This window comes from Schistocerca americana, chromosome 3 (genome assembly GCF_021461395.2).
Source record: "Schistocerca americana isolate TAMUIC-IGC-003095 chromosome 3, iqSchAmer2.1, whole genome shotgun sequence".
NCBI lineage: Eukaryota > Metazoa > Arthropoda > Insecta > Orthoptera > Acrididae > Schistocerca > Schistocerca americana.
In genome coordinates, this window is record NC_060121.1 from 755,086,549 (window position 1) to 755,101,504 (window position 14,956).

Consider the following 14,956-nt stretch of genomic DNA (forward strand, 5'->3'; position numbering starts at 1 on the left):
CGATACGAACTATTTGCACGAGCAACCAGAATCGTATTGGGAAATTGATGTACAGAAAGCCCATGTAAACGAGACTTCTCGCAACGACATGTAATATATTAATAAAAAATATTATGAATGAATTAATAATTTTTAATTGAATATATTGAAATTGTGAAAAATGTCTGCTTATTGGTAGTCCTTTGTGCATCGGGCTTCCTTACAATTTTACTGAAGATGCAGGCAGCTAAGGACTCCGTGGGCACTGGCGCATGTCGTCATTACACAAAAATTCATTTCACAAACTTCCATAAATAAAAATGCTTAAAACGGCTCTTCAACATTGTATTCTTCGCGCACATATTAAATACATTAAGACTGCAGTACTATTTGCTCTACAAAATGCCCATCCTTCTCATACGAGAAAAACTTCGACTGTGTTCTACTACTAAAAACAAAAAACACTATATCAAAAGATGAATGTGAAAAAATTTCTTCGTTTGTTTGCGCTTTCCTGATTAATATCTCTGCCGACTTTTACCTTCCATCGGTATTTTATCCTTACTTGTTCTTAATTAAATACTACCTTAGCGGCATCCTGGGAGTCTTTCCTCTTGTTCCTGTACAGACATCAACAATGCGAGAGCATAGTTTTTCACGGCGGTATCTTACATGTCTCTCAGACGTCTTGCCGCGTCAGGTTTGTTTGTAAACTCAAGCTTTCAACGACTTCCTCTGTCGTCATCATCGAGAGTTATCTGTTGGACTTATAGGCCAGACGGTACTTTTGTATTTCTGGTAGCATTTGGACATTCAGTGACTTTCTGACGTCTCTGTGACAATTCGGCAAAATAAGTGTGAATCTGATGCAGCAAGAAATACGAGAAACATTTATCCACATTTGCAATGATTTTCATAATTTGCAAAACAATCTCAGAAACAGCAGTACATCAGGAAACCGTAAAATAATGGATCGGAAAACTTAAGTATGTTGTTTCGTAGCACTGGTCTACACAGTTACCGCATACAAACCAGCAGCACTACAACCTGCCATTCTCCTCCACAGAGAGCACAAACCGACAAGCCTTAGGCCGTCGGCACACGAACCGTCCATCCGAACGTTGAGCGTTGAGCGTGCCGAGTTTCTGATGTCATAGCGTGGAATAGCACGTTCGGGAGTCTTTTCGAACGTGCAGAGCAATATCTGGCATGTCAGATATTCTCAGCGTTCGTCTGACCGTTGACCAATCATATGGCACACCGCCACCTACGTCACACGCACGCCATCTCCCTTCAGTACAGAGTTGTCAGGCGCCATATTGGCATTCATTTCAAGCTTATACAGTATTAATATATGCCGTTTCGGAGCACCAGCAAATTGTGAATCACTGGATAACCCGTTATTAGGTTTGTGATTCGTTCCAATAAAATAATGAAAAACATCATATTCGTGGCAAAAGAATTATTGTATCTTGCGTATTATGAGAGTAGGCTATTTGAAGGCAGCGACACTCTACAGATCCACCCAAAACGCATTGTTCTTGGTACAATTTGTTATAGTTAAATTTCAATTAATAACATGATTATCTACGATTAACGATTTTAACAATGGGTAACACAATATGATTAAGCATGGGGAGCCCTTTTTGGTTTAGCGTAAGGAGTAGCGTCGCTATCCACTAAAGAGTTTTTGTTGGGGCGGTGGTTCGCGGCGTCGTAACACTTCCAATTTTTTTTCCTAACATGCGCGTTTTTATTAGGTTATGATACTTTATTATTAGTTTAATATAAGTATATGCTATAAATCACTTTTTTTTTTTTTTTTTTTTTTTTTTTTTTTTTTTTTTTTTTTTTTTTTTTTTTGAGGGGTGACTTTGTTGGATTGGCTTAATCTACAGGACAGCTTGCGCTACTTGTGTAAAGATATTTTGCTCCTTTTTCTTTTACGCTTCGTAATTCACATGTTGCAAAAATTCTGCTCCTGGGTAGAAACAGTGATCAAGTAAGACTGACCTTGGGGTTTTACTAAAATGCGGAAATGATGAAATAATGTTTATCCCATGCGGAGAAGTATTTCAAATTTGTACCGCACTGTTTGTAATGGAACATTTATAGGCCTGTGTCCTTATTAACTGGACATGGTACTTTCCTTTCCATGGACGATGGAGGAAACGTGCGTTTCAATAGAGCTAACGTGGGAATTTTACGCGCGCCCGTTGAGTAAAGTGTGATTTACGAACTAGAAACATCCCTCAACTGCCGCTGGAGTGCGTTGCGATAGCGTATACAACGTTGGGGCCCACGTACCGTATGCACAAGTCACATCGTTCCTGAGCGTTCAGCAGCACGTTGAACTTGGCACGCTCAACGTTAACGTTCGACAGCACGGTCCGTGTGCCGACGGCTCTACAGTAGGGCGTCAGTTGGTTCTGTGTTGGAAAGATTTACGTGTTAGAAAGATGTAGGCGTTTCCACGAGCTATTCGAGAATAAGAAGGTTGAGAAATAGTCTGGAAGGGTTCTATGGACCCTCTGCCAAACACTTAAATGTGAATTGCATAGTAGACATGTATATGTAAAAGGCAAGGCAAAATAGTTAGGATACTGCATTTGCACAAGATACAAATCATTGATTGAAGCAGGTTTCGAACAGATTCCACGTCTAGTAATGCTCACATATGAGACCTGAATCCTTCAGTGAACACTTTCAGGAATCTAAAAGCGCCTGTTTCATTACATCAAGACCACAGGACGGAAAACACAGCTCGCGTGAATACCGAATTGGACATAGTTTCGAGTGATTCACAGTATTTACGTCGGTGACGTTTTGGTCCATTAGTTGCGCTTCAACTACCAAATCTGTATGCACATTAAAGTGACGCGCCTCTCTATGAGTATTTCGACATACGTGTGTTTAAAATCTCATTTTTGCGAAACATAGCGTGAAAACAGGAAAGAGGGCAGTGTAAAAATGTGTGGAGCATAATGTAAATAATGACAACACAACAAATAGAAAAAAAATTAGCTAGGTGCAAGTAGGAGTCGCGCAATTGGGGTTCCGTACAAACTTTTTATGTATATAGAATATGAATCGAGAATATTGACGTTTCTTGCCTGATATCGGTCCCAGGCATTCCAAGAATTTCGAGAATGTTTTGATTTCAAGTCTGAATTCGGATAACAAATGACGAGAGAAATATTTTTTCGTGAGATATAATTTCAAATTAACAATTTCGGATTATTACTTGTACTGTAAAACCTCTCTTCTTGCCAAAATTTCATGCTTCTAGGTCAACGGGAATTATCCTATAGATTCTGATGAGTGAGTTTTCGAGTATCAAAATATGTGACATAAATGGCTGTACCTTTTGACTTATCAGGTTAAAATTTTTACACCGCCAAGGGACCATAGGTTTTAGTATGTGACATAAGTTTGACCTTGATACGCCAACGTTTTCCTAAGGAAAAGGGTCTTAACAGACTGTCAGACAGACGAATAACAAATGACAAAAAAATATCTTTTCGTATTATATAATTATAAATTATAAATTATTGGTTTTTCCTTTACTTCTACTGTGAAAGCTTGCTGCCTGCCAAATTTCATAATTTTGGGTCAATACGTCTTGATGAGTGAGTTTTTGACTATTAAAATATGACATAAATGGCCACATCTTTTGAGTGGACTGACTTAGAAATTTAAAATTTTTGCAGCGCTAAGTAGCCGTAGACCTTAATATGTGACATGAATTTAAACTTGATACATTTACTCGTTCTTGAGAAAAAGTGTTCTTAATAGTCGGACAGACAGATCGGACGTACAACAAAGTGGCCCCATAAGGGTTCCGTTTTTACAGACTGAGACACGAAACCCTAAAAACGGAATACATTGTGTTTGGCAGAAGGTGGTAATTAAAAACAAACAAATGATAATTTAGGGATTCCATCAGTTTTTAATGCAACGATAAATAACAGGAAATCTACATTACACATAGTGGAGAATGTTTCCATATCACCAGTTACTTCTGAGGAAGGGTCCACAGTTAACGTTTCTTCTGTTTCATAGTTTATTTGGAATTTAGGGCTCTGTTTGCATCATGCGTCCATGTTTTCGTTTCACACGCCGTACAAAATCAACGCTCGCATGCTGTGGTATTTATTGATTTCTTGCTGGTTTATTAAATGTGCTTCTATTCCATGAGGTTTCTGAATTGCATCAGGATGATGTACACTACTCACCGCAAGAAGTCGACATAAACAGAGTGCAGTTCTGAAGCCTCGTGGAATACACGTTACGTCAGCACAACTTCAAGAGACACGTTCACTTCTGTTAGACATACAAAATCAGAAACCCTGAATTTTTTATCGTGATTTGAACGTTTACTGAAAATTCGAATGTCACATGTAGCCAAGACTTGAAAACTACGATAAAAGACAGAAGCCCATGACGAACTGCGATTTTCTAAAACTAGATATGTATCTGACGGTGTAAGAAGGGCAAACCTGATAATCCAAATAAACATGAAGAGTGACTCGGATGAATTCTGTCTCTCTCCGTTATATTTATGTTTCTATTACAAGAAAAATACCTTCGTAACTGAATGGAAAGTTTGAAATAACATGTAGCACCCCGACTGTGATGAAACAGTACTGTTACAGGTCAAAAGCATTACGAAAACAAAAGTAATACAGTCAGGCGAAAGTATTTCAGTTGCGGTAGCTGGTACATTTTAAGAACGCGCTTGCACATTTCTTGAACTGAGGCACAAATGCCCAATTCACAAGACACGTCTGATCCTAGACTGGCGAATGCTATCACGAAATGTACGCTGCTCGTGGTCTAGTGGAGCCGGCATGGTAGCTCAGCGTGTTCCATCACAGGGCTGCTTGCCTTCCGTAACAAAAAAACTGAGTAAAGAAAACAACGATCAACTTGAACGGATGTCTTGTAGCGTCCGCCCAGACCAAAAGCAACGAACTGTGGCTAGCGTTGCTGCCTCTGGATCAAGGGATCCCGGATTCGATTCCCGGCAGGGTTGAAGATTTTCTCTGCTTGGGGACTTGGTGTTTGTGTCGTCTTCATCATCATTCGTAACAATGGCTGGATTGGATTGCGCAAAACAATTGGACTGTGTAAAAATTGGGACTTTGTACGGGTGCTGATGACCGTGCAGGTGAGTGCTCCACTAACCCAACATCATCATCTCGAAAGGGCAACATGTTACTCACAAACTTCAAACGTTGTTATCACTATATGTCATCTAAACCGGCAACACGTGTTTTTAACGAACATTATTTAAAACAGAATGCTTGTTCTGAAAGGGATAGTGCGAATAAACAAATTTCATTGAATATGGCCGTGGATAAAAACTGTAATTAGATTTCCATTGTTGTATATGTATTCAGTATTTGAAGACAATAAAATTAAATTAAGTTACACTGTGATTGTCTGACTATATGTCGAAGGTTTAAGAGTGAACATGGAGACAAATAAAAAATCTATAATCTAATATTACAGGGGCAAAACGCGTAACTTAAACAAAACACATATTTTTACGTAAATGAAAATCTGAAATTTTAATAATACTACGCGTAATTAAATACGAATATCGTTCAATATGAAGGCCAGATATTTAAATACTCAAAATCTTATGTCCTACAATTACGACTACTTCCTTTCCAAAGCTTCTATAGTTACGCCTAATGTAATTATCTGTATTTCATGCTCATTGCAAGAAGCTATCTATTCGGAATACATCATAATTGGAGTGGAAAAGATTAGGAAATCTGGAGCCAAGCAAATAATCACACAGCACATGTTTGTTGTTCGAATGATTTTGTATGATATCTACTGCATTGATTCTTATGTACCCCGATATAGTCATGTTGGTTTTTCAGAGTCACACTCTAAATATTCCATGGCCTGTTTTCAAAACATAAATGGATTAGTAATAAAAAATCCAGCTGGAAACATCGAATACTATTTTATTAACAAAGAATCTTATATCACAGCTGACAAATGTTACGATATTCTTGTTTAAATGAACACACGTCCCACTTATGTTGGACGATGAAGATAATGTAGTACTTTGAAGTTTTTGTAACCAAAAGAATTAGACCAGAATATCTGTTCCAAATTCAACTGATTTTCTTCGACTCTGGTTTAGTGGCCTCCTAGGCTTTGAAGCAGTGTTGTTGATACTGCCTGCTGCTAAAGATATTGGGTAAATGGTGCAGCTAAAAGTGGATAAACCTAAAACAATACGTATCAGTGCTCACACTGAACGAACATCGTGACAAATACAAACACGAGACTATCTCCCAGGGTGCGGTGCAACCCAATGAATTTATTGTGTTGTCTCCTATTCTATATCTTCTGCGTAAAGAGTAGTGTCATAGATCCTAACGATGGGCTGCTGAGTTGCAAATGCGTCGCATACGTTAATTTCAGTCTGTGACTGCAGCTGTCTGTGAATCGTAGAATATCTAATGTTTATTTCTTATTTTCTCATATTCCGTGAAATGATCTGGCCTAAATATTCTAGTCTATGGAACCAATCATTATGAAAATAGGCCGGCCGGATTGGCCGAGAGGTTCTAGGCGCTACAGTCCGGAACCGCGTGACAGCTACGGTCGCAGGTTCGAATCCTGCCTCGGGCATGGATGTGTGTGATGTCCTTAGGTTAGTTAGGTTTAAGTAGTTCTAAGTTCTAGGGGACTGATGACCACAGCAGTTCAGTCCCATAGTGCTCAGAGCCATTTGAACCATTTGAACCATTATGAAAATAATTCTCTTTTAAAAATTAAAATCCACATCGCTAAAACAATACATTTAAGATAATACATATTTACGAGTAACACAGAGCATTGAAAGGCCGTACGATAGCGCGAATTGTTTATTTGTTGAATAAAAAGGGTGTAACAAGGTAATATTTTCAGTTGGGACCAAAATAACCAGGATATCATTTGATTTTTGTTCATTCGGCTGACAAGCTGCAACTACAGGAAGTACTCACGCTTTTGCACAATAATTGAGGAATGAAGGAAGTGCATCCAGCTGCTAATCATTCTTCTGTCTGACATTCTCTGATGAATACTACTATCTGTCTGAGTTGATATTGTTGTTGTTGTTGTGGTCTTCAGTCCTGAGACTGGTTTGATGCAGCTCTCCATGCTACTCTATCCTGTGCAAGCTCCTTCATTGATATTATTGATCAGTAATTCCACAGAGGAGTAATTATATGAGGACGACAAAATTTCGGCATGCTTTAACAACAAGCTATACGCAGTTGGCGAACTGACGTAGAAGATCTTTTTGATTCCCATTGTTTGCACTTATCGTTGACCTTTTCAATTAATGAAATTGTATACTTTCTACGTCTTTGACAGAATTATTGCTTCGTTCGGAAATCACTTTTTTCTATCATGATCACGTCTAGTGATACATAATTGATACAGAGGGTGTCCTAGGAGAAAATATCACAGATTTGATCCCTGAAAAGAAACACGTGTATACAGACATATTCTGCTCCTCATTGTTTCTGAGACATGATATATTTAATCTACGTTGGCCTCTTTGTTAATATGAGGCAGGTAATTGTATTTACAATCTCTCTTGCTTCAAAAACCCTCACGTGAACAATTAAAGGACAATTAGGCGACATGGAGTGCACCGTACACAGCACATGGCAAGAGCAGCGTCTTGAAGAACTATACAGGGTAGGGCAAATTAAAGTATCACAATAAATCTAAATCTTTCCATAAATCGAATAGTTTCTTGTGGATACCGGACCAAATCGCTGGGTGAAGAATGAACGCGCAGACTAGCTTTTCAAAATCGTGAAACAAATCGCACCCACTTTAATATCCCGTTTGAATCGTGTTTACTATTGAATGCTTGTACGAGGGAACTTCAGAGAGTGAGTTACACATTATTATGGCAGACCAAGCAAAGTGTCGTAGGTACATGACATTATTTTTCAACATAGTTACCAAGTATCTGTAAACAGCGATCGAAATGTTCTGCCACTCGTTCAGTATCTTGATGATAGAGCCATTCGGGAGCCATTCCCTCACGGAGCCATTCGAGATCAGCTGTTTGAACATCTTCACCGCTGGAAAATCGCTTTGTCCCCAGATGTTCATACAGCTAGCTGGAAAGAGGGAAATCGCATGGTGCAAGATCAAATCTTCCCGATCTGCATCACAAACGTCTGTGTGGCCTTGGTCAAATTGTTGACACCATTTCGCTACGGTTGCATGCGACGTAGCATTTGGTCCAAATACCGCCAGAATTTCACGATGAATCTGTGTGCAATTTGGACGTTTTTCCCAAGAATCATACTGTCCCGCGTACTTCAACTTTCGAGCAGTTTCCAGCACTCCGTTTCACTCGAACACTGTGATGCACCTTCTCAATAACATCAGCAGAAGTGTGCGTGCAGGAAATCCGGAACACGTGCTCTCTTTCGACAATCCGCCACCCTTTTTGCACAATGGTCTTAGCGTGGGACGACATGCGTAACCTACAGTACCATCTCAAGTCCCTACGTAGTAAAGGCGCAAGCGGAATGGTCAACGTTGTGTAACTAGGATATTAATGTCAAAGAATCTTGCTACTTGGTAACTCAAAAGCATTTACCTCACATCCCGTGGGTTGTTCATTCTTATCTCCGATGGTCCCATTATTGGGTTAAGAGCAGCCCACAAGCTCACGAACGAAGGTAAGCAACTGCTAAAGTTAATACTACCTCGAAAGTATGATTACTCTATAACTGAAGAGGATGTCGTGCGTTTTTAGTGGAATTTGTAAAAAGCAAAAGAAAGTCTGAAGCACCATGCCAAGAAATGTAAATTGTTGATTATTTCTCATCTGTTTACTTCTAAGTTACTTGACTAATGTCGCCTGTATATTTATAACTTTATTAGACTTTCTAAAAATGATATTTAATAATTATTTGCGACTTGTTACCTCCTGGATTCTTTAACTTGATTAATTTAAGGTAATAGTTTGTACTTCAATGGCACAACGTTCAATGTCTTTAAAATAATAATAATAAGGTTACAAATGTTAATATTAAAGGTTTCACAATGTTCATGTCCCATGTATTAAGTAGCCCTAGTTTATTCTGCTCTCTCGCCTTCTGAATTTTGTAGTTGAGGTATGATCCACCGACGGAAGTCATTTAAAATACAATAGATACGTAGTACGCAGTGCAGTCCGTCCACATTCTACACTCCTCCTTACCGATGTATCGGTTGTGACACGGTCCGACAACTTTGTTTATAAGATTGGATAAAGACAAAGTCTAAAAAGACATGCAGACATTTGAATTGCATTCCTAGGTCGCGTATGTAGTTATCCTCGTTAAGGAACGTAGAAGTGCAGTGAGTCAACCAATGAAATCTATTCTTCTGCGAGTTCAAAATTGGACGAAAGAGTTTGTAGATCCTCCATTCAGCAGTGGAACAGTGTTCTACCGAATGAATCAGCTAAGACAAATCACTCCAAATATATCCAGAACGAGTAAATGCATCGTGATTCGGTTTCGATCGGTATAGTGATGCATGGGTGCAAACGATCTCCAAGTGGTTCAGTTGGACCAGAGGACCCAGTCCATGCCATGTAAACACAGCCCCTACCACTATGGTGCCACCATCATGTCACACAGTGCCTAGTTGACAAAATGTGTCCATGGCTACGTGGAGTATGCGTCACACTCGAACCTTACTATCAGCTCTTACCAACTGAAATCGGGACTCATCTGACAGGGACACGGTTTTCTAGCCGTCTATTGAATCAATCCATGTCACGAGCCCAGGACAGGCGCTGCAGTCGATGTCATGCTGTGAAGAATGGTACTCGCGCCGGTCGTCTGCTGCCATGGCCCATTAATGCCAAATTTCGCCGCCCTGTCGTAACGTATACGTTCTTCATAAGTCCTACAATGATATCAGCGGTTATTTCACGCAGTGATGCTTGTCTGTTAGCAACGACAAAAGCCGCTGCTCTCGGTTGTTACGTGAAGACCGTCGGCCACAGCGTTGTTTGTGGTCAGAGCTTCTGCCTTAAATTTGGTGTCCTCGGCACAGTTATGACACTGTGGCTTGGCATGTTGAATTCCCTAACAATTTCCGATATGGAATGTCCCATGCTTCTAGCTCCAACTCTGTCTTAGTTCCCGTCGTGCATTATAATCAGCTGAGTACAAATGACAGCTCCACCAATGCACTGCCCTTATACACCGTATGTACACGATACTACCGCCATCTGTATATGTTCATATAGCTACGATATGAGTTTTGTCATCTAAGTGTATGAAGTTCCCCAAGCAATTGAGCTCGATCCGCCATAGCCCCATCATCTAGAACGAAGGATGTTTCGTAGCTTAACGTGTAAACCTTAAAGCAAAATACTGGTCACATAACAGCAGGTTTCAAGAACCCGTAAGAGTGCCCTAACCTTGGCTGAGCAACGCTAATAAATAAAATCTCAATCTTTTACCCGTATCACACGATACAGAAGTATAGATAACCTAAGATCTACATCTACATCTACATCCACACTCCGAAAGCCAGCTGGCGGTGTGTGGCGGAGGGTACTTTGAGTACCTCTATCGGTTCTCCCTTCTATTCCAGTCTCGTGTTGTTCGTGGAAAGAAAGATTGTCGGTATGCCTCTGTGTGGGCTCTAATCTCTCTGATTTTAACCTCATGGTCTCTTCGCGAGATATACGTAGGAGGGAGCAATATACTGCTTGACTCCTCGGTGAAGGTATGTTCTCGAAACTTCAACAAAAGCCCGTACCGAGCTACTGAGCGTCTCTCTTGCAGAGTCTTCCACTGGAGTTTATCTATCATCTCCGTGACGCTTTCGCGATTACTAAATGATCCTGAAACGAAACGCGCTGCTCTCCGTTGGATCTTCTCTATCTCTTCTATCAACCCTATCTGGCACGGATCCCACACCGGTGAGCACTATTCAAGCAGTGGGCGAACAAGTGTACTGTAACCTACTTCCTTTGTTTTCGGATTGCATTTCCTTAGGATTCTTCCAATGAATATCAGTCTGGCATCTGCTTTACCGACGATCAACTTTATATGATCATTCCATTTTAAATCACTCCTAATGCCTACTCCCAGATAATTTATGGATTTAACTGCTTCCAGTTGCTGACCTGTTACACTACTGGCCATTAAAATTGTTACACCATGAAGATGACGTGCTACAGACGCGAAATATAACCAACAGGGAGAAGATGCTGTGATATGCAAATGACTAGCTTTTCAAAGCATTCACACAGGGTTGGCGCCGGTGACGACACCTACAACGTGCTGACATGAGGAATGTTTCCAACCGATTTCTCACACACAAACAACAGTTGACCGGCATTGCCTGGTGAACCGTTCTTGTGATGCCTCGTGTAAGGAGGAGAAATGCGTACCACGACGTTTCCGATTTTGATAAAGGTCAGATCGTAGGCTATCGCGATTGCGGTTTATCGTATCGCGTCATTGCTGTTCGCGTTGGTCGAGATCCAATGACTGTTAGCACAATATGAAATCGGTGGGTTCAGGAGGGTAATACGGAACGCCGTGCTGGATCCCAACGGTCTCGTATCACTAGCAGTCGAGATGACAGGCATCTTATCCGCATGGCTGTAACGGATCGTGCAGCCACGTCTCCATCCCTGAGTCAACAGATGGGGACGTTTGCAAGACAACAACCATCTGCACGAAGAGTTCGACGACGTTTGCAGCAGCATGGAATATCAACTCGGAGACCATGGCTGCGGTTACCCTTGACGCTGCATCACAGACAGGAGCGCCTACGATGGTGTACTCAACGACGAACCTGTGTGCACGAATGGCAAAACATCATTTTTTTGGATGAATCCAGGTTCTGTTTACAGCAACATGATGGTGGCATCCGTGTTTGGCGACATGGCGGTGAACGCACATTGGAAGCGTGTATTCGTCATCGCGATACTGGTGTATCACCCGGCGTAATGATATGGGGTGCCATTGGTTACACGTCTCGGTCACCTCTTGTTCGCATTGACGGCACTTTGAACAGGGGACGTTACATTTCAGATGTGTTACGACCCGTGGCTCTACTCTTCATTCGATCCCCGCGAAACCCTTCATTTCAGCAGGAGAATGCACGACCGCATGTTGCAGTTCCTGTACGGGCCTTTCTGGATACAGAAAATGTTCGACTGCTGCCCTGGCCAGCACATTCTCCAGATCTCTCACCAATTGAAAACGTCTGGTCAATGGTGGCCGAGCAACTGGCTCGTCACAATACGCCATTCACTACTCTTGATGAACTATGGTATCGTGTCGAAGCTGCATGGGCAGCTAGCTGTACCTGTACGCGCCATCCAAGCTCTGTTTAACTTAATGCCCAGGCGTATCAAGGTCATTATTACGGCCAGAGGTGGTTGTTCTGGGTACTGATTTCTCAGGATCTACGCACCCAAATTGCGTGAAAATGTAATCACATGTCAGTTCTAATCAATATGTTTCTCCAATGAATACCTGTTTATCATCTGCATTTCTTCTTGGTGTGGCAATTTTAATTGTCAGTAGTGTATACTGTAGCTAAACGATAAAGGATCTTTCTTTCTATGGTTCAAATGGCTCTGAGCACTATGGGACTTAACATCTATGGTCATCAGTCCCCTAGAACTTAGAACTACTTAAACCTAACTAACCTAAGGACAGCACACAACACCCAGCCATCACGAGGCAGAGAAAATCCCTGACCCCGCCGGGAATCGAACCCGGGAACCCGGGCGTGGGAAGGGAGAACCCTACCGCACGACCACGAGATGCGGGCTTTCTTTCTACGTATTCGCACCACATTACACTTGTCTACATTGAGATTCAATTGCCATTCCGTGCACCATGTGTCATTTCAGTACAATTTTCCATTGTTACAACCTCTCGATATACTACAGTATCATCCGCAAAAAGCGTCAGTGAGCTACCGATTTTATCCACAAGGTCATTAATATATATTGTGAATAGCAACGGTCCTGCGACACTCCCCTGCGGCACACCTGAAATCTCTCTTACTTCGGAAGACTTCTCTCCATTGAGAATGACATGCTGCGTTCTGTTATCTAGGAACTCTTCGATCAAATCACACAATTGATCTGATAGTCAGATGATACGGCTTCAGACAACGCAACACAAAAACAAGCATTAGGCCGTCATAAAGACGAAGGTGCACACACCCCACATCAGTATCCACTAACAAAGGAACCTCCCCATCGCACCCCCCTCATATTTAGTTATAAGTTGGCACAGTGGATAGGCATTGAAAAACCGAACACAGATCAATCGCGAAAAGCGGAAGAAGTTGTGTGGAATTATGAAAAAAATAAGCAAAATACACAAACTAAGTAGTCCATGCACAACATAGGCAACATATAGGGGAATGTGAGCTCAGGAGCGCCTTGGTCCCGTGGGTACCCGGCACGGTAGCTCAGCGTTGGCCTATGCAATAAAAAACTGAGTGGAAGGGTCAACAAACGAACTTGAAGGGATGTCATGTGACGTGTCGGCAATGACTAAACACAACGATCAACAACGAAAAAAAAAAAAAAAAAAAGTGGGTAGCGTCAGCAACTGCGGAACGAGAGGTCCTTGGTTCAAGTCTTCCCTCAAGTGAAAAGTTTAATTTTTTTATTTTCAGTTTATGTGACAAACTCATGTTTTCATCACTTTTTTGGGAGTGATTATCACATCCACAAGAAAACCTAAATCGGGCGAGTTAGAAGAACCTTTTTACCCATTCGCCAAGTGTACAAGTTGGTGGGTCGACAACATATTCCTGTCATGTGACGCACATGCCGTCACCAGTGTCGTATAGAATGTATCAGACGTGTTTTCCTGTGGAGGAATCGGTTGACCTATGACCTTGCGATCAAATGTTTTCGGTTCCCATTGGAGAGGCACGTCCTTTCGTCTCCTAGTCGCACCGTTTTGTGGTGCGGTCGCAAAACACAGACACTAAACTTATTACAGTGGACAGAGACCTCAATGAACGAACGGGCAGATCATAAATTTGCGGAAATAAAGAAAGTAAACTTTTCACTCGAGGGAAGACTTGAAAACCCAGGACCTCTCGTTCCGCAGCTGATCACGCTAACCACGGGACCACAGCGCTCCTGAGCTCACATTATCCTTGATGTTGCCTATCTTGCGCATGGACTACTCAGTTTGTGTATTTTGCTTATTTTTTTCACAGTTCCACACAACTTCTTCCTGTTTTCTCGATTGACCTGTGTTCAGCTTTTCAAGGCCTCTCCACTGTGCCAACTTATAACTAAATCTGAGGGGGTGCGATGGGGAAGTTCCCTTGTAAGAGGTGTGGGGATGGCTTCGATCAGATAGAGTATTGTGCGACGGTGACGACGGAGCGCCGACAAGCCGGTAATGGAAGGAGAGTGGCGGCGGGACGCACCGCGGCGGTGAGTGGCGACGCTGCTGGCTCTGAGCTGAGCGCGGCCGTCGACTGCGGAAGCGAGCAGCGGCGGCACCGTTAGGCGGCCGGCCGTTGCCCTCCCAGCACGGCGCAGCGCTCCACGCGGCACGGCAAACAGCCGAGGCACACACAGCGACGCCGGTTCGACCCCCGCGCGCCGCAAGCCCCGCCTCCGGCACGCTTCCTTTCTTTGCAATCTGAAAGTCAGCCCCCGTCTTCAGCCGGCAACCACAGCATAGTGGCCAGGAGTGGAGGAAGGTCAGAGGCCACGCACCACCCATTAGGACAAGGTTGTTGTTGTTGTTGTGGTCTTCAGACCTGACACTGGTTTCATACAGCTCTCTGCGCTAGCCTGTCCTGTGCAGGTCGCTTTATCTCTGGCTAGCTACTGCAACCTACATCCACTTGAACCTAATTACTTTATAGTAATTGAAAAAGCATCTTTTCTTGTCGGCCCGCAGAATGCTTTAAGTCAGTGAATGACCTA